We start from the raw sequence: 20,656 nt of genomic DNA, 5'->3' as shown, positions 1-20,656 counted from the left end.
CATATGGTAGGACTCTATTTAGCTTTCTGAGGTATCTCCATAGTGTTTTCCACAGTGGTTGCACAAGTTTACATTCCCACCAACAGTGGATAAAGGTACTCTTTTCCCCACATCCTCACAAACATTTGTTTGGTTTTTTTATGTATGTGACCCATTCTAACGGGGAAACCTCATTGTGATTTTGATTTGCATTTCCCTGATGGCTAGAGAATCTGAAAATTTTTTCATGTGCCTGTTGGTACTTTGAATTTCCTCTTAAAAAATGTCATTTCAGCTCCTTTGCCCATTTCTTAACTGCATTGTTTGTTTTGTTGTAAAGTTTCTTGAGCTCTCTATCAATTCTGGTTATTAATACTTTATCAATTGCACAGTCTGCAAAAAAGATTTTCTCCATTCTGTCGGTTGCCTCTTCACTTTGCTAAGTGTTTATTTTACAGTGTAGAAGCTTCTCAGTTTGATGTAATCCCATATGTCAATTTTGGCTTTGACTGCCTGCACTGCTTGGGTCTTTTCCAAGAACTCTTTGACAATGCCAATGTCTTGTAGGTTTTCCAAAAATTTCTCTAATAATTTGATGGCATGGGATCATAGATTTAGGTCTTTGATCTATTCTGAGTGGATTTTTGTGTATGGTGTAAGGTATGGGTTGTGTTTCATACTTCCGCATGTGGACATCCAGTTTTTCCAGCTCCATTTGTTGAAGAAACTGTCTTTGCTCCAGGGATTGTATTTTTACTACTTTGTCAAAGAAACGTTGGTTATAGATGTGTGAATTGACTTCTAGATTTTCCACTCTGTTCCACTGGCCGATCCATCTGTTTTTGTACCCGTACCAGGCTGCTATGATTATAATTGTCTATGTCCTAAAATCTGATATTGTTATGCCTCCAGCTTTTGGCTGCATAAATTGCCTTACGAATTTCAGCATCATTTTTTCTATATCTGAGAAGAATGTCCTTGGTAATTTGATTGGGATACTATTGAATATATAAATTGCTTTCAGGAGTATGGACATTTTGATGATATTGATTGTTCTAATCCATGAACATGAAAGATTTTTCATTTTATGTCTTCTTCTATAACTTTAATGTTTTGTAATTTTTGTCAGAGATCTTTGACATCATTGGATACATTTATCCCAAGGTATTTAAATCTTTTTTGCAGCTGTAGCTATTGTGAATGGGACTGATCTTAAAAGTTTTTTTCTCAGCCAAGGCATTGTTTTTGTACACAAACGCTATTGACTTTTGTGTGTTGATTTTATATTCTGCCACTTTACCAAACACTTTTATGAGTTCCAATAGTCTCTTAGTGGAGTGTTTTGGATCCTCTATACATAGAATCATGCCATCAGCAAATAGAGATTGTTTGACTTTGTCGTTCCCAATTTGTATCCCTTTGATTTCTTTTTACTGACTGATGGCTCTGGCTAAAACTTCTTGTACTATATTGAATAGCAATGGTGAAAGTGAGCATCCTTGTCTGGTTCCAGATCTCAGTGGGAATACTTCCAATTTTTCCCCATTCAGTAAGATGCTAGCTGTGGGTTTGTCATAGATTACATTGAGTAATGTTCCTTATATACCCAATTTTCTTAAGATTTTCATCATAAAAGGATGTCATATTTTATCAAATGCTTTCACTGCACCTATTGAGATAATCATGTTTTTGTTCTTCAGTTTGCTAATGTGATGTCTGTGAATGTTGAACAATCCCTGCATACCAGGGATAAACTACACTTGGTCTGGGTTAATATCTTTATGATATGTTGTTGGATTCAATTGGCTGGTATTTTGTTGAGGACTTTTGCATCTATGTTCATCAGGGAAAATAGTCTATAGTTCTCTCGCTCTGTTGTTCCTTTTTCTGGTTTAGGAATTAAGGTAATGCTGGATTCATAGGAGTTTGGGAGGATACTCTCCATTGCAATTGTTTTTAATAGCATGAGAATAATGGGGATTAGTGAAGCCCCTGAGAGCTGGAGTTTTCTTTGTTGGGAGGGTCTTTATTACTGATTCAATCTCCATCTGGGTTATTGGTTTGTTTAGGTGTTCTATGTATTCATGATTCAATTTTGGTAAATTTTATGTGTACAGGAAACTATCCATTCTTCTAGGTTTCCAGATTTGTTTGTATATAGCTCTTTGTAGAAATTCCTGATAATTCTTATTATTTCTGTGGTATCTGTTGTTACATTTTTTCATGTCTGATTTTATTGATTTGGGTCTTCTTCCTCTTTTTTGTTTAGTTGAGCCAATCGTGTGTCAATTTTATTTTTAAAAAAAACATGCTCTTTGTTTCACTGGTATTTTCTATTTTTTGTTTTTTTGGTTTCAATTTTGTTTATTTCCTCTCTGATTTTAATTATTTCTTTCCTCCTACTAATTTTATGTTTGGTTTGTTGTTGTTTTTCTAAATCCTTGAAATGCACTGATAGCTCATTTGGTGACTTTCCAACTTCTTGTTGTAGGCACCTTTACTTATAACTTCCCTCTTAACCTTGCTTTTACTGTATTCCCTAAGTTTTTATATGATGTACTGTCTTCTTCATTTGTTTCCAGAAATATTTTTATTTCTCATTTGGTTTCTTCTATGACCCACTGTTCATTCAGGAGCATGTTGTTCAGTATCTATGTGTTTTCATTCATTCTAGAGATTATTGAGTTGTTGATTTCCAGCTTCAATCCACTGTGATAATAGAAGATGCATGGCATGATTTTTGATACTTTTGAATTTTTTGAGGCTTGCATTATGGATTTAGGTATATGGTCTATTCCATGTACTGATGAGAAGAATATATATTCTGCAACTGTAGAGTTAAAAGTCCTGTAAATATCTGGTAGGTCCATTTGGTCTACAGCTTCAACTAGCTCTGTTGTTTGTTGATTTTCTATTTGGTTAATCTATCCATTGATGAAAGTGGGGTGTTAAATTTCATCTACTATCATACTGAAGTTTATGTCTCACTTTAGATCCATTAACATTTCTTTTAAATATCATTCACCCTGTAATTGGGTGCATATACATTTACAATAGTCAGATCTTCCTGTAAAATTGATCCCTTAATCATTAAATAGTACCCTTCTCTGTGTTTAACACTTTTTATGTTAAAGTATATTTTGTCTGATATTAAGAGGGCTACATCTGCCCTTTTTTGTTTTCCGTTGGTGTGGAACATATTCTTCCATCCTTTTACTTTCAGTCTACATGCATCCTAGTTGGTGAGACGCATTTCTTTTAGGCAGCAAATGGATGGGTTTTGATTTTGAATCCAGTTTGTGTCTTTTAACTGGAGAGTTGAGGCCACTTACATTCAAGTTGACTATTGATAAGTAATGACTTGGCCCTGTCATTTCTCGATAAATATGCCTATTGCTCACTTTGGATTTCCTTTATACTTTTACTGAGGGATTTTCTGCATTCACACTCTTTCATGATGTCTATCTTTCTGCATTTCTGTATGTAGCACATCACTAAGTATCTTTTGCATGGCTAGATGAGCGATGACAAATGCTTTTAATTTCTGTTTATAATGGAGGGTCTTTATTTCGCCTTCATTCACAAATGAGAGCTTTGCAGGGTACAGTATTCTAGGTTGACAGGTTTTTTCTCTTAAGACTTGGACTATTTCTTGCCACTCTCTTCTAGAGTATATGATGAGAAGTCATCTGTGAGTCTAATTGGAGATCCTCTGAAAGTAACCTGGTGTTTCTCTCATGCATATTTTAGGATCTTTTCTTTATGCTTTACTGTGAAAAGTTTAACACACAATTATTCTTAGGTGTTTAAATTAAACTGAAAAGTGATCCCCATTAAATATAAGAGTGGGAATAAGAGAGAGAGGAGACGTACAGTTTGGGACATGCTCAATCGGACTTGCCCCAAATGGTGGAGTTAGAAACGTGCCAGGGGATTCCAATACAATCCCATCAAGGTGGCATGTACCAATGCCATATCACTAGTCAAAGTGATCAGTTTCAATTCACAATTGATCACACTGATAGGTCTAAGAGTCAAAGGGATCACACAAACAAGACTAGTGTCTGCTAATACTAACTGACAGAATAAAAAAGGGAGAGCTTGACCCAACTTGGGAAGCGGGATACACAGCAGACTCATAGAATGGCAGATATCCTAAACAGCACTCTGGCCTCAGAATCAGCCCTTAAGGCATTCGGATCTGGCTGAAGAGTCCATGAGAGTATTTTAGGCATGGAAAGCCAAGACACTCTGGCAAAAAAAAAAAAAACTAAATGAAAGGTCTCTACAAGTGAGATCCCAGTGGAAAGAACAGGGCCATCAAAGAAGGAGGTACCTTTTTCTGAAGGGAGGCAAGAACTTCCACTTTGACTATGACCCTGTCTAAATAAGATCAAAGTCGGTGAACTCAAAAGGCTTCCATAGCCGTGGCAACTCATGACTTGAGCCTAGGGAGATTACTGATGCCATAAACAAGAGTGTCAAATTGTTAAGTCAACAACGGGAGTCACTGTGTACTTACTCCTCATTTGGGATCTGTCCTTAATGTGTTGTCCAATGTGAAGTAACACTATAATTAGTACTGAAACAGTATTTCACACTTTATGTTCTGTGCGGGTGCAAACTGATGAAATCTTTACTTACTATATACTAAACTGATCTTCTGTATATAAAGATAATTGAAAATGAATCTTGATATAAATGGAATGGGAGAGGGAGCGGGAGATGGGAGGGGTGTGAGTGGGAGAGAAGTTATGGGGAGGAAAGCCATTGTAATCCATAAACTGTACTTTGGAAATTTATATTTACTAAATAAAAGTTAAAAAAAAAAAAACCTTTGACTTATATGATGAGAAGTCATCTGTGAGTCTAATTGGAGATCCTCTGAAAGTAACCTGGTGTTTCTCTCATGCATATTTTAGGATCTTTTCTTTATGCTTTACTGTGAAAAGTTTGACTATAAAGTGTTGGTGAAGATCTTTCGTGGCCATGTCTGTTAAGAGTTCTATATAATTCCTGTACTTGTATGTCCCTTTCTCCAAATTAGGCAAGTTTTCTGTAATTATTTCACTGAATAGGCCTTCTAGTACATTCTCTTTCTACACCTTCAGGAACTCCTTAGACCTGTATGTTGGGTATTTGGAAGTATCCCCTAAACCTCCAGCAGTGTTTTTAAGTTTTCTAATTTCTTCTTGGTTTTTATGGTCTGAGTGATTTCCAAAGATTAGTCTTCTAGCTCTAATATTCTTTCTTCTGCCTCACCAAGTGTGTTGTTAAGGCTTACTACTGCATTTTTATTTGATCTACTGGATTCTTCATTTCTAGTATTTCATTTTGATTTCTCTTTAAAACCTCAATTTCATGTGAAAGAATTCATTCACGGCATGTATGGTTTTCTTTAGTTCATGGATTTGCTTCTGATTGCCTTTGAGTAATCCTATAATTAATTTTTTTAATTCTGTTTCCAGCATTCATCAATCTCTTCATCTTCACATTCTAATACTGAAATGTTGCTGTGTTCATGAGGTTGGGAGGGGGTCATGGTATCTTCCTTATTTTTCTTTTATTTCTCTCTGATTGCTTTTATCTTTGAGCTGTGCCTCTGTGGCTTAGTGTAATGTCCACATTTTCAATGAATACCAAGAGGTGTGTGGTGGGTGTGGCCAGGGAGCTCAGGTCAGTGCTCCAGGTGGGGTGAGTATTCAGGATAACATCCAAGTTGGGCAGGGTGAATGGTTACATCTGTTGTGATCACCCCCTCACCTCCTTTCCTTCAAGCTGAGCAATGCCCAGGTATTAGTCCTCAGGGTTTTCAACACTCATCCGCGCCACTGTATGAACTGCACAAATGATTTCCACAGTCCCCACTGTAATCATAGTTCCAGTTGGAATGAACTACCCAGCAACTAAGGATCTTTGAATAGTGTGGCTCTCCACATTCAGAGTTTGCCCAGAACCCCAGCTACACCCTGCCCCTCTCATGCACAGTGTTTACACAGTCTCAGCACCCAGGGCTCCCACGGTCAAGGAGTGCTAAAGGGTTCATTCCTCCCTGCTAGCCTGCCCTCTCCACAGAGAGACTGAGGGGTTCTCAAGCCACTGCCATGTATGTTCCACCCAAGGAGGTTGGGCCTGATCTTCCCAGCCAGACCTGAAGTCAGTAGGGAAGGCGGATTTTTCCCTCTGGCAAAATTCCTGGATCTCATGCGTGCACAATACCCACCACCTGCTGGCTGTGGCCCACCGCTTTCACAGTTGTCCTCAGCTCATGCAAGAGTCCCATCATGTGGTACTTCCCTTCAATGGGGATGACTCGCCCTCCCCACCCATTGCTTTGTGGATATAGTGGAGCTGATGTTGTTGACCTGCTGACAAGGTAGATTGTCCCGCCAGTTTACTTGAACTGCCATAGTTGCCTCTGTTGACATGATAGAGACTGTTCCAGCTAGTTGCTCGGTATGCACAGAAGAGCTGGAGCAGCTGCTACCTGCTTATATCCAAAATGGCACCAACCGTCCCACAGCTAGCCACAGGGTGCTGCTGTGGAAGGGGAAGCAGGGAGAGACACAGATTGCCACTTTTTTTTTCTTTTTTCCCCTCTGGGTGAGTAGTCACCCAGCTCTTCTGAGGGTACCAAGCCAGACTCAAAAACAGTGTAGTTCGCTAGACTTTCCCTCCAGCTGAATCAACAGTGGCATGAACCGTGTGGTCTGACCTCACCTTGCTCGCCAGAGCAGGCTTCTGGGTCCCTTGTTGTGTTCGTGCTTGTTGCTTCATGTATGCACCTCCCACTCAGGTCCAGGCTGCTTCCAGTGCTTTTGCGGGACCTCTCACTGCAGTTTTCCCTGAAACTTTCCCGTGAGAACATACTTTCTCCATTTTTGCTGCTAGGTTTGCCTAGCCTCGAGCACACCTCCCTGTTACTATTCTGACATCTTCTCTCTAAATAATAGGATATTTAAAAGCAAAAAGGCAGCATAAAGTAGATAGAAGATACAAGGAGAAACATGATTGAAGCCCAGAGAGACAAAAGAGAAAAAATAACAGAAATAACATTTAAAGACATGAGATGATTCCTGAAAATTCCTAGTACTGATGAAAGGCATCAGGATCTAGATTCAAGAATTCAAACACATTTCAAACACAACAAGATAAATAAAAAGAAAACCATGCAGTAATGGTTTAGTATGTGGCCTTATTTGTAAGAAAAGGGGTGGGGCAGGTCTTTGTAATGTAATTAATAAAGATCTCAAGATCAGTCATCCTGGATTTATGGAGCCCACCCCTCAGTCCAGTGACAGGGGTTTTTACAAGAAGAGGAAAGGACAGAGACCCAGAAAAGGACACAGGAAAGAAGCAGAAGAGTCTGGAGTGATGCTGCCGTAGCCCAAGGAGTGCCTAGGGTCAGAAGAAGCAGGAAGATGTAGGGAAGGATTCTTTCTCATGCCTCCAGAGAGTCTGGCCTTTCTGACATCTGGAAATGAGCTCATTGGCATTGATTTCATCTTTATACAAAATCCAAATTCAGGCAGAGAAAGCAGGACAGCAGCTACCTTTGGAAGCAGTGCTAATGGATAGCAGCCAGAGAAGGGGCTGATGCTGGCCACAGGTCTACAACTCACATCCTTCTCCACACCAGTGCTGCCACCCCATACCTGGTCTTACACAATGAGGAATCAACCACTCTGGAAAATTCACATCAGAAAAAAAAAAGGCAAGCAAATCCATTTATGTAAACAAGAAGACTGGAGAACTGCCGAAAATCTTTAACTGGAAATTTTCTGCCTTGTTTCACCTTAAAAACCAAACAGCATTTTATGGTATTGATTTTTCCCTTTTTCAACTATGAGAGCTCTTGTTTCATAAAATTGGAATGTAACCTTTTCCTTCTTCCCACATGATTTACTCACTCTTGTGTGGTATTACTTGGCAAATGATTTTTCCTAAATATGCAGATATTTCTAAGCACTTTGCTTGATTTTCCCCATGACAATTTCAGGGTACACTTAATGTCACCTGGAATATTTTACATGGAAATGAAGAGTGGGAGCAGAAGGAAATGTCACGGAAATATGTGAATCACTAGCCGAAAAAGCCACTGCCTCGGCAAAGGGTCACTCAAAATGTTTCACACAGGACACTGATGGCCATGTAATGAAACCGACAAAAGCAGAAACTCACTGCAGGAGCTGTCCACTGGGAGAAGCAGCCCAAAAATCACATCTTGGCTCAAGCTCTTTAAGCTCAGGCATGCTACACCTGGGATATTCTCAAGTAATTTCCTAACATTCAGTTTGCAAATTTTCAGCTAACTTTCGACTATCATATTGGCAACACTGGGTAGACAGAATCTGACCCAAATATCTGAGTATTTTTTCACATTCTCTTTAAAATATTTGAGTTTTTCCCAGCAAGCTTCTCCCACTTTGGCTCCACCTACCTTCACCTACGTCGGGAAGAAGATCCCTTAATGTAACAATGCACCTCAGAAGTGCGCTGAGAGAGCACTATGAACGGAACGTTTCTACACTCCAAAAGTTCATATGCTGAGCCCAAGGCCCCAGTGTGATGGCATCTGAAGGTGAGCCTCTGGGCAGTGTCTGCAGGTGTTGGATGGGAGCTCTCTTTATTGCATTTGTGTGTCTGTCTCTCTGCTCTCAGATAAATATCTTTCCTAAAAAAAAAAAAAAAAAAAAAGGAATAGACAGAGCTCCCTACATCTCCACCAGAAGTCCCCCTGCTCCTTCTCCCTCCTCTTTCTTCCCACCCATGCCTCCTTCCCCTGCCTTGGTTCAACTCCATCTCATCAGTTACTTTATATTAGAAAGTTCCCTGGCTACTCTGAGCCTCAGTTTCTCCATCTGTAAGGCAAGCAGATTAGCATTATTTCCAAAAATAGTTGTGAAAGTTAAAATGAGGTAATACAGAGGGTGACTCTTGCAGTGCTTAGTGAATGTTTCTTTCCCTTTGTGTTTCTCAAAGACAGAATGCATAATGTGGACAAAAACTACTAAGCGCTTGTTAAGACTCGTGAATTTTCTCTATGGTTGATCAGGACTAATACATGAAACCTCTCGCTTGAGAAACTTAACCTTCTTAAGTCTTGGCTCCACATCTGTAAAACTGTGATAAAATTGCTCCTCACAGGGGGATTTGTAAAAATAAAACATGAGATAATGCCTCTAGCATGCTTAATATAGCATCTGAAACCTAAAATGGTACTATAACATTTTCTGGCTAAGCTAAGTTTGGATTCAAATTCTGGAGGGAGACAACACTTCTAGGCACCATCCCTGATAAATATTTACATCTGTTTATATGCATGGTAGCTTTTTATTTCTATCTAGATGAGAACATTGCATAGCTCTTTCCATTCAGTAAGTTCAATAATTTGAGTGAAATATGAATAAAAGAGCAATAAATTGAACTTATCAGATTAACCCTAGTTGATCAAGGTTGAGAAAATGGAGCATGGAATATGCATGCTTTGACCAGTAATGTCCTAAACAATTTAAGATCAGTGCAAAGGGCAGAAAGGGAACTCCACAGGCCATGCCACCCTATACAGTGCAAAGGCACATCTCTCCATCTGCATGAACATTCTCCTGCTGCCACATTTCTTCTCAAAAAAAAAAAAAAAGAGAGAGAGAGAGAGATTTTATTCATTTGAAAGGCAGGGTTGTTGCAGAGAGAGAGGGAGATACACAGAAAATTCTTCCATCCTGATTCACTTCCCAAAGGGCTACAAGGGTAGGGGTTGAACCAAGCCAAAGCCAGGAGTTTCATCTGGGTCTCTTAGTACGTACAGGGGCCCAAGCACTTGGGCCATCTTCCACTGCTTTCTCAGGCACATTAACAGGAAGCTGGGTTGGAAGAGGAGCATCTGGGACTCCAGCCGGTGCCCATTTGGGATACCAGCATCACAGGCAGCGCCTTAACCCCCCTCTGCCACACTGCCAGCCCCACCATATTTCTTGAAGCAGTGTAGGCTTCTGCCATCTGAAAATTTTATATAAGTAGCCTCAGAGACCACAGACTCCCTTTGAGCACATACCTAATGGCTTCCCAACATCTGGAAAACTAAGCATAGGCAAATGACTACCTCAGCAAAGGAACATATGTTCCCAACATTAAAATTCTCTGGGGAACGGAGCAGCACTGTGGCATAGTGGGTAAAGCCACTGCCTGGAGTGCCAGCATGCCATATGGGGGCCGGTTCAAGTCCCAGCTGCTCCACTTCCAATCCAGCTCTCTGCTATGGCCTGGGAAGGAAGTGGAAGATGGTCCAAGTCCTTGGACCCCTGTATCCATGTGGGAGACCTGGAAGAAGCTCCTGGCTCCTGGCTTCAGATTGGCACAGCTCCCATTGTTGTGGCCAGTGAACCAGCAGATGGAAGACCTCTCTCTCGTTGCCTCTCCTTCTCTATGTACCTCTGACTTTCAAATAAATAAAATATTTTTTAAAAAAATAAATAAACAAAATAAAATTCTGTGGGAACCTTGATGGGCTTCCCACCATATTCTGAGATACCCTTAGGAAAGCTGCCTGCTGCGGAAGGCCTGCAAGGCAACTCCTAAGAAACACAGCCCTCCTACCTCCCTGATTCCTCAAAATCATTCCTCGCCTCTGGGGCTGAAGTAAGGTGCCAGGCAGGCTCTATCTGGGATGAGGTGCCACTTCGCAGTTTAGCCTCTATCTGCAAACTTAGGAAAGAAAAAGTTGCCTTCTCCATGGAGAATAAATCTGCAACACACAATTTCAGAACAACAAAAGCCGTAACTCCATTCTCTGTCAAAAACTGATAGATGCACGCAAGAGTCAATGAAATTCCCAGAAAATGTCTGCTGAACCACAGCCAGGCAGCAGGCAGAATGCCCGACCAGGCTGGTCTGCAGACAAGGCTCTTGCACAGAACAGTCGGCTGCTCTGCCTTCCAGCGAGATCCAGCTCCGGGGGTGGGACTCAAATTCCAGACCATCACTCTCTCCTTGGCACCTTACTTAACCTTCCCTAGGAAGGTTCCCTGTTGGGGGAAAAATAAATAAATCCTGAGGTGAAGGAGTCCCCGGAAAACAGGTGCACAACCCTGAGCTCTTTCAGGTGTAACTGTGGTTTGAATGCCTGCCTCCCCCCAAAATTCCCGTGGGCACTTGGACCCCAAGGCGAGGCTGGCATCCACAGCAGGGCCTCAGTGGGAGGTGACTCAGATATGGAGGGGATCATACCCTCAAGGATGCAGCAAGAAGGGCTCCACCCCAGGACACCTTGAACTTGAACTTCCCAGATTCAAAAACCCATGAGAAACACATTTCTCTTGTTTATGAAGTACCCGATCCATGTTCCTGTGAGCAGGACCTCAGCGGTCCTGGCTGAAACACTCAGGCCCAGTGAGGGGGTTTTTCCTCTGTGGCAGTGTCTCTCCTCCTGGGAGGCTTGGATGTGGAGCGAGGGGTAGGGGCCACGGCAGGGCCTGGGCGGGATGCGCCAGCGGCCGAGGGGAAGGGAAGAGCTTGTACAGTGCACCTGCTCAGGCACTGCCTGCCAAGCGCTGCCCTCACTGCCCCAGCGTTCACCACATGGAAAGTCCAGGTCCAAATGGAGCATTTCCCAGAGGACAGCCACGAGACGTCAAGTCGAGCACCAGACAACATGTGGCCCCCACTTCCCAGCACCCAAAAACAGCCCAAGGGAACACATGGTTCCACAGGTCTCCTCAGCGGGGGTCTGCAGCACCAAGCTTCACCCCCTGGGTAGTGCTGAGGCAGATGCCAGAGGATCCTGTGCACCTTGGCGGCTGTTCCCATGCCCCAGGATGAAACACTCACTGTTGTCTTTGGTTGGAAAAACACAGGGCTGGACTCCATCAGTAAGATGGCTGCAGACTAAGCTATAAGAAAATAGTGTGATGACATAGCCATGCAGGTGCCAGAGATCTCAGCACACATCAGTCAGACCACGCAGGTCTCAGGTGTTTGGGGCTTTTACACATATAAAGTGGGAATAACAACACAATCCACTAAATAGGATAGAAGCCTGCGAGGACTACATAATGCCGTGAACGTAAAGGTTGGCCCGTGGCGGGTGCTGAGTAAAGAACAGCTACCATGGGTGCTGCACCTGTGTGAGAGGAGACCGGAGCCCGAGGGCACCAGCAGGGGACCCTGAACCCCAGACCGGTTGGAGCTCAGCCCCCAGGATGCGTTCAGCTGTGCATTTACTGAGTGATAGTTCTCTGGTGCTCAAATATCATGCTGAAAGTGTCAGGCGATCATCAGACATGAGCAACTGGAGGGTGCCACGAGACCCTTCCCTGGGGGTGAAACCAAGGGCCCTGATGTCCTCCCAGAACACCCAAGATTTCCCACTTATTGTGGAAGTATCCTGATAAAATGAGGGGTCAACCAAATGGGAAAATTCTACTGTACACCCATAAGCACAGATAGCCCAGGGCATGCAGCTCTGGCTGTCAATCACAAATGCCTGTCATGAGCACCACAGCCACTTCACCAATTAACTAGTGATACGGTAGGCATAGCAGCCACAAACAAGGAGGAACATGTGCCCTGTTTCCTCTAAACTGGCCCATCCCTCCCTTGGAACGGTATTTCAATAAACTTTTGCTTTAAAATCCCTATTTTGGTCTCAGCATTATCATTCATCATTCTGTCAGCAAAAAGGGTCCGAGGTAAGCCGGCCACTAAAAAGTATCTTGGTGTTTCTAATTTACTATTTAGCAGAAATTATAGATGTAAAGAAAACGTGGCAAAAAGTGAACTGACAGCCAGGGTTGTGTATGTGTTCACTCCTCCCTCTATTGGTCTTGATACTTTCCTTGGTTTTGAAAATATCTCAGGGCTGGCACTGTGGCATAGAGGGTAAAGTTGCCACCTGCAGTGCCAGCATCCCATATGGGTGCCGGTTCATGTCCTGGCTGCTCCACTTCCGACCCAGCTCTCTGCTATGGCCTGGGAGGGAAATGGAGGACGGCCCAAGTCCTTGGGCCCCTGCATCCACGTGGGAGACCCAGAGGAAGCTCCTGGCTCCTGGCACAGCTCTGGCTGTTACAGCCATTTGGGGAGTGAACCAGCGGATGAAGACCTCTCCCTCTCTCTCTCTCTAACTCTGACTTTCAAATAAATAAATAAATCTTAAAAAAAAAAAAAAATATCTCTGGAAAATACTGCCAGCCACTGGGTATGCTTAGCACAGGCCTCCTTAGACAGACAGTCTGCACTCATCCTAGATCAGGGTACACCCTCCCCTTCAGGGTGTTTTTATATAATGCTACCTGGACCAGAGAGTCTTACTGATCCAGGGCTCACAGCAGACAAGTAAGTGGACATCTGCCCTGTTGTTATTGAGGAGCATATTTTAAAATTAATATTTCAAGGGTCCTTGCCATTTATTTAGACAAGAATTCCAATTATTGGCTCAAATGAGACAGACAACATGGTAAGGTACAGAATTTGGGGGAGTGAGAGAAATACTCAGGAACAAGATGGCTTTAATTAAGGGAAGGATGGTCAGGAATATGAACTAGGAGTTCCACACCAGGCAAAGAGCAGATCAGGGCCTACGTGCGGGAGTCCACAGGCCAGATCTGTGGGGAGAAACCTCTCGACAGGAGTGGCAGCGAATAGAGTAGCAAGCAGGCAAACAGCATGGCTGAGAGGGAAAGGGGGGAAGTGGCCAGGTGGCCACCGCCCAAGGGGTACAGGGGAGAGCAAGGGCAGGCCCAGCACCCTCCCCAGCCTCTTACCCACTTCCAAAAGGGAAGTGGTTACCTAGTCTAATTGGCAGGTGGGTAGATACAGGTGGATGCACACAGGGGGCAGGGAGTGCTTGGTCTCCAGGGCACAAATCTAATCCTATCTGTCTTCCCATATTACTGTAAGCCTCCAGCTAGGGCCTGCTGCTCCCCTGTGTTAAAGGGACAGAAGCCCACAGAAGGCCTTGGAATGGGAAACCAAACACTTTCTTGGTGAATCTGAGCAAGTTCCTTGGTTATTCTGAGTGTCAGGGTTCTCATCCATATGTCGGGAAATGCATTTATAGATTTTGGTAAGACATGTTTCAGATAGTTCCATTTTGACTTCAACCACTGCCTATGTATAAATAAATCTTGATTCTACACATTTTGCTCTGATTCATCACTAAGTTTGTACATGCCAGTGTCTGCAGAACACCTGGTTGTCATTCCAGCAGCTGAAACAATTCAAGCCCCTAAAATGAGAACATCTTTCCAAATTCACCTTAGCCAATGTGGACACATGCTCAACAAACCTTGTCCACCCTCTCCAATTCCCTAAATTTAAAAGTTGGGGATCCTCTTGCAACAGTCAGGTTGCAAAACAATTTCGTTTTTCTTCCAGAGGAGTTTATGAATTCCCAACTCAGGCCCTTTCTCATGTATGCACCTAACACATACCTCTTCCTTCCTCCCAATGTCAAACAATCCTCTAACAACCAAACACTGAAGTGTGCAGACAGTACAGCATTGAGAGGGAACAAGCAGTAGCAGAGAACATAGCTTGGAGAAAAGACAATCAGGAATAGAATCCTGACCCTTTCCTATTTAGCTACATTATGTAACCTTTCTGAGACTCTGTTATATTATCTGTTGACTGGGCAGAATCATATTTGCATGTCTGCAGAAGATTCAGAGATGTACGTTTTACCAAGTTCCTGGTGCAAAATAAATCCTATATAAAGAAGTGAGAGAGAAAGGTAAAAGCCAAGGTCAGCCACAAGGACACTGTGCACCTGCTAGGTACAGGAGATTCTGGGAGCACCAAAAATAAAACTCACTTGCTCTTGTCCAATACAGGTAAGTGTGTACCTCTAGACACTACCACCCAGACAGCCTCTCCTATGGATAGAGACATCAGTGTAGTTCACAGACTTGAACTGCACTCTGGCCAAAAGCACTATATAAAGATTAAGTATGTGACAAAAAATTTGTAGCAACATCAGCTAATTGCAAAGTTGAGGAAAAGAAAGTAATTAAAGTTAGAGATGAGCCAGCAAGTAATTCACTTAATTGTTAAGCACAGAACATTCTCCAATCTGTAATCCTCTCTTCACTTGAATTTAAAAAAAAAAAAAAGGTGTTCAGGACACTTAAATGCTTAAACACAGTTCTTTAAGGCAAGGTTACAGTTGTGACTTTTTGGAGTGGATGTAGGCTGCCCATTTCACGTGCCAAAGTAGATCAAAGATACATTCATTGTTCAGTGTACTTTCTCTGTGGTTTTTGTTTGTTTTGCTCTTTCTAAAGAGAATATGTCGTCCACTTTGCTTGGTTTAAAAATAAAATGGATAACTGATATAATAAACAGATAATCTACAGATGTAACTTATTACTCTATGTTACAAATACATCACAGTTCAAAATTATAGTTCAAAACCTATAATTCTTCCAGAAAACTATAGATGCATGCGTTCAGGAATACATTCAAAAAAGAGAAAGACAGAATCAAAATTCCACAGAGGTGAGTAAAAGAAAGAAATTCACATTATGGATGGTCTCAGAGTGTCTGTGGGTCTCACTTTTGTTGTTTGTGTTTTGTCTCTTAACCTGTATGTTTCTAGTGCTGTCAAATCAAAAAATCAATGTCATTTCAGCAAAACAGCATGCAATCCAGCACCTCACCACTCCCTTCCTGGCCAGCCTAGAGGTCCTGCCGACTCTCCTGCACCTTGCTTCTCATTCCTCCTTTCAAAAGCCGAAGGATGCTCACCCAAATCAGCAGCTGCCAGGCCTGGCTCCCCAGGGAATATGAGCTGAGTCTGCCCTCTGCACACTGTGATGCTTGTTCTCCAGAAGCTAGGCTCGAAATCCAACCAAACTATGTCATGGACTGAATTATGTCCCAAAAGGTCCTAGAACCCAGTACCACGGAATGTAACCTTATTTGAAAACAAAGCTATTGTTCATAGAATTAATTAAATGAAGTTGTGCTGGAGTAGGGTGGGCCCCATATCCAACTTCACTAGTGTCCTTATAAAGAAGACCAGGCAAGGATACCCAACAGGGAGAGCACAGTGTGACAACAAAAGCAGAGACAAGGGTGTGCTTCTTCAGGCCAAGAATGCCCAAATGGACAACACAACCCCAGGAGCGTGGGAAAAGGTGCAACACTTTCCCCTCTCAGTTCTCAGAGGGAAACAGCCCTTCCCACACCTTGATTTTTAGACTCCAGAACCTAGAGGCAATAGGTTGCTGTTGTTTCAAGCCATGCTGTTTGAGGCTCTTTATGATGCAGCCCTGGGACACTCCTGTACTCTGCAAGGTCCTCTCTCCTTGTCAAGGGATGCAGCAGAATGCCATACCTGAACCTGTTAGGGACATGCAGGCTCTCAGATCCCACCCAAGGCCACCCTGAGGCCAAAGAGACACTCATTCAGAGATCCAAAGCCCTGACTCAGTTCCAGCTTTGTGTGACTTGGACCTGAGTCCCCTCCTCTGCAAACAGAGCTGGTGATGGCTGCTGAATCAGCCTCACACAATGACCAAGAGAAATGAGACAACAGACGAAGGTGCTTTGTGATGCAAGAAACTGAACAAACACAGTATAAGGCATTGTCACAATTTTATCACTTATCTAGTGGTACTACTGGCCCTGTTATGATGTGTTCACACAAGTATTGGCCAAGAAAAATCTGATATTTGATGTTATGCATTAATTCATGTGTTTATTCATAAACAGATATTTAGGTCCTACAAGGCTCTGTTTAGGCCCTGGGGAAATGGAAAAGGTGTCATCAGGAGTAGGCATGTGGCACAGCTGTTAATATGCTGCTTAGGATACCCACATCCCACATCAGAGTGCCTGATTCAAGTCCCAGCTCCTCCACTTCCCTTCCAGCTTCCTGCTGATGTGCATCCTGTGAGGCAGAAGATGATGGCTCAATACTTGAGTCCCTTGCCACCCATGTGGGAGACCTGGACTAAGTTCCAGCTTCCTGGCTTCAGCCTGTCTCAGCCCTGGCTATTGTGGGCATGCCATGAATGAACCTGCAGGTGGAAGCTCCTTCTTTCTCTCTCTCTCTCTCTCTCTCTCTGCCTTTCAAATAAGGTGAAAATATTTTTTTGGAGAAGTAGAGTTACAGACAGTGAGAGGGAGAGGGAGAGAGAGAGAGAAAAAGGTGTTCCATTTGTTGGCTCAGTCCCCAAATGGCCACAAAGACTGGAGCTGAGCCAATATGAAGCCAGCAGATTCCTCCAGGTCCCCCATGCAAGTGCAGGGACCAAAGCACTTGGTCCATCTTCCATTGCTTTCTCATGCCATAGCAGAGAGCTAAATTGGAAGAGGATCAGCCGGGTCTCAAACTGGCACCCATACAGGATGCCGGCACCACAGGCAGAGGATTAATCTACTGATCCACAGTGCCAGCCCTGAAAATAAAAATTTTTAAAGAAAATAAAGATGTTGTCTCTGCCCTCTGTAGACCTTATCTTTGAAGCAGAGATATATTTCCAGTCATACTTTTAAAGATGCATCCTTCCCACCAAGGTTAGTGAAACGCAGGACACAAGGCCAGGCTAAAAGAAAATGAGATCTGGGAAGATCTCAGAAACATGCTAGTACTGCTGAGTTGATTATGTGGAAGAGAGAAGCTCAATCACAGGTGTTCCAGATTCTCCTGATTGTGGAAAAAGAGAATAAAGAGAATTTGAATATCCATAAATGGAATGTCTTGAGTTAAAGCTCTCTGTCGCCTGGGAAACCTCCATCTCTTAGGAATAAGTAATAGAGACAACAATGCTGAAATTTACCCAAGTATCAAAGACACTAGGAGAAGTTATATATCTGGAGTTCACACTTCATTGCAAAGACATAATAGAGACACCCCTTGCCCTCAGCCCTTTGGTAAGGCACCCAAAGACAGAGACACAAAAGGCAGACATACAAGCACAGCCAATGAAAAGTCCAATCCCCCAGCTGTTCCGCACGGTTCTACATGTGCACCTCTCAATGTAACCCAACTAACATAAAACCATGTCTCTAAGTGATATGAAATAGAAACTGCTAGAAACTTCTAAAGGGCAGCTACATGGGCTATGGGAAACTATAAGATGAATATCTGACTAAAGGAGGTCAGCAAAGCCTTCTCTTCGGAAGGAGCTGGAGCTGACCTGTGAATGATGGGCAAGGGTTAAGCTGGAAATAGGACAGAAAGTCCCAAATAGAGGCAATGGGCTGTGGAAAGGACCTACGTAGGGAGGAGGGACTAGGCAAAGCCAGCGTGGCTACAGAAATAAGAGTGCGAGGTAAGGATGTCAGAAGAGAGAAACGATAAAGAATTCTCTGCCACATTTCCTCCATGATGCTTTATTGCTAGGACGGGGTCCTGATCAGATGCAAAGGCCCTGCGTTCTCGGTTATCCTCTCAGGGTGGAATCCACAGAAGAGTTAAAATTCACAACACTTTTCCTAAGAGGTGTAGGAGGGGCTTCAAATAGTTCATGGGGAAAGTAGAATTAAAAGTTCATATTTGGAGTAAACACATTTTTAAATTCAGACATAGTTTTTTTCATAATATTCATTTTCCATGAACTTTTTGAAGACCCTGTCCATGCATGGATTTTAAAAATTTTGCACCAAAATAAACATCTTTTCATTCATTCTATTTTTCCATTAACTTTTCGAAGGATTCCTTGTACATTCCTAGGCAATACTTCTTTCCAACTAAAACTTACAGACTGTAGTATATATTTACTGACTGCACTGGTTTCCACTGTCTGAATATATGCATCTCAACTTCAAAAAATGTACAGAGATGTGAGTTTCAGGTTTTGCAAAACTATTGAACCAATACAGCTATACATGACTTATATGTGTGCACACACTGACTCAAACATTCAACCCTATTTCAGAGTAAACTTTGGAATACTAAATCTTCAAAAATAATTATTTGTCAAACTATATTCAGAAAATGTGTTTTTATTTTTCAGTACCTTACAAAACAGTGATTCAAAGACCAGTATTTTTCAACTTTATGAATATTCTAGGTGTTTATTTTTTCTATTAATAACAATGGAAGAAAAATCTAAGCAGAAAGAATGAGAATATTGCCTTTTTAATAATAGATATGTTTTCAAAGTGGCAGTCTCATCCTAATATTATGAAAGCTCTAGAGCCATGACCTCCGTCTCCTGATACCTAGTCCAGCATTCCTGGCATTTCAGGTCTTGCTCAATATCTCTGGAAGCTAAAGGCAAAAATCTGTCAATTCAACCCAGTCAGAGCTGACCTATGTCTTGACTTTTGAATATTACAAAATGAAGAGGAAACCAAAGAACACGGACTCCCTCTGGAGACACAGAAGGTCAGGGCCAAGAAGCAAGACAGAAAGGATCAATTCTCAGCAAGCTGGATCTTCACCGGAAACTGCTGAGTTTCCACTTGCCAGTGATTCCTGTGCTCAGACCCACAACCAGTCTGGGGGTGTTCAGTCCCACACCTGCAGAAATTATCCATCCATTACCAGAATCTTCCTTGGACTAACGTTTTTAAAACACAGCAAATGAAATTTGCCAATATGTGCATATGCAGATTGTTCTGATTTCATTGAAATCTGAGAGCATTTTAATAATGAGAGAATCATAATTGTTTGGTAATGGTAAACCCTTAAGAACTTTTGGCCTGAATATCATAGGCATATTGGAAAAAGCATCTTCAAATACTGTTTCCCTCTTCACATCACCAATATCATAAACACCTTTAATTTATCTTAAGTGAAAAAAATGCTTTTTTGCAAGCTACAAATGAGATTCAGCCACATAAAATAATAATGACCTTGATCAGATAGTGCAACAAAACTATTAACGTTCATGGATTTAGACTAAATATATAGAAGATCTACATTTCACAGAAAATGTGAATTAACTCAAGACCATTTAATTGTAGATGGAAAATATTAGAAACAGTTAAAGATATTGATTTCCATAGGTAATGGCAATGTGGCGACCAGAAACAGAAATTCAAGAGAAGGAAACAAGGCTACAGATGTGGGATTCATTCCAGCTGAATATTGTAATGAGGAAGAACAATTCCATTTTACCATTTAGTCCTTTTGGTCAGTTAAAAATGATAGCATTCTTTTTTCTTAACTGTGGCTTAATCCCTTAAGCAATGACAAATAGCACATAGTCATTAATATGATCTGAACAGTTCATTCTACTCCATTCTATCTGTTTGAGTAAAATAGTTATTGATGGCAATCTGTGATTTAAACAAAATACAAAACAGAATCAGAATACTGAAGTTTGTATGAACATCTAAGCCTGTCTAATTCAAGCCTCTGAATTTCCAGATGAATTAAATGTGACACGGAGGACGAAAAGAAAATTACTTACTGTTAAGGACACAGTCAAGAATGGTGACTCTAACACATTGAATTTCAAGTTCGTTGTGGTTCAACTTCACTTCCTCAGTTCTGAAAAGAGCAAAGCAACACAAAACAAGATTAGCAATATAATGAAAATCACCAACCATCACTGGTCTTCCTGGTTCACTCTGGCTTCTCCTTGGTTCTCCACAGAGCAGCAAGAAAGAACAATTTGACATACAAGTCAGAACCCATCAGAGACCTGCTTAAAGGCCAGGCACCCATGAGCTTACACAGGAAAAGTTCATCTTCATTAGATTTTACTGCCTCTGCTTAAAATCT

The 20,656-nt window shown here is 42.0% G+C and overlaps 1 long non-coding RNA gene across 15 annotated transcripts in view; it reads right to left on the bottom strand.

Moving 5' to 3' along the window:
* The window catches only part of LOC127487367 (uncharacterized), a 412,078-nt gene that overhangs the window by 284,206 nt on the left and 107,216 nt on the right, over nt 1–20,656 (bottom strand). For 10 of the 15 annotated variants that reach the window (XR_016212236.1, XR_016212225.1, XR_016212221.1 and 7 more), the window contains one exon: nt 20,343–20,422. This is a non-coding gene — a long non-coding RNA (uncharacterized LOC127487367). Of the gene's footprint in view, nt 1–19,940; nt 20,209–20,342; nt 20,423–20,576; nt 20,649–20,656 lie in introns of those variants that run through there. The other 5 variants (XR_016212239.1, XR_016212234.1, XR_016212241.1 and 2 more) reach the window with 3 other exon arrangements.

Source organism: Oryctolagus cuniculus, chromosome 8 (genome assembly GCF_051225735.1).
Source record: "Oryctolagus cuniculus isolate XC-2025 breed Fujian yellow rabbit chromosome 8, ASM5122573v1, whole genome shotgun sequence".
Taxonomy (NCBI): domain Eukaryota; kingdom Metazoa; phylum Chordata; class Mammalia; order Lagomorpha; family Leporidae; genus Oryctolagus; species Oryctolagus cuniculus.
The sequence above is the reverse complement of the archived record's forward strand: the minus strand, read 5'-3'. Positions and strand labels throughout refer to the sequence as shown.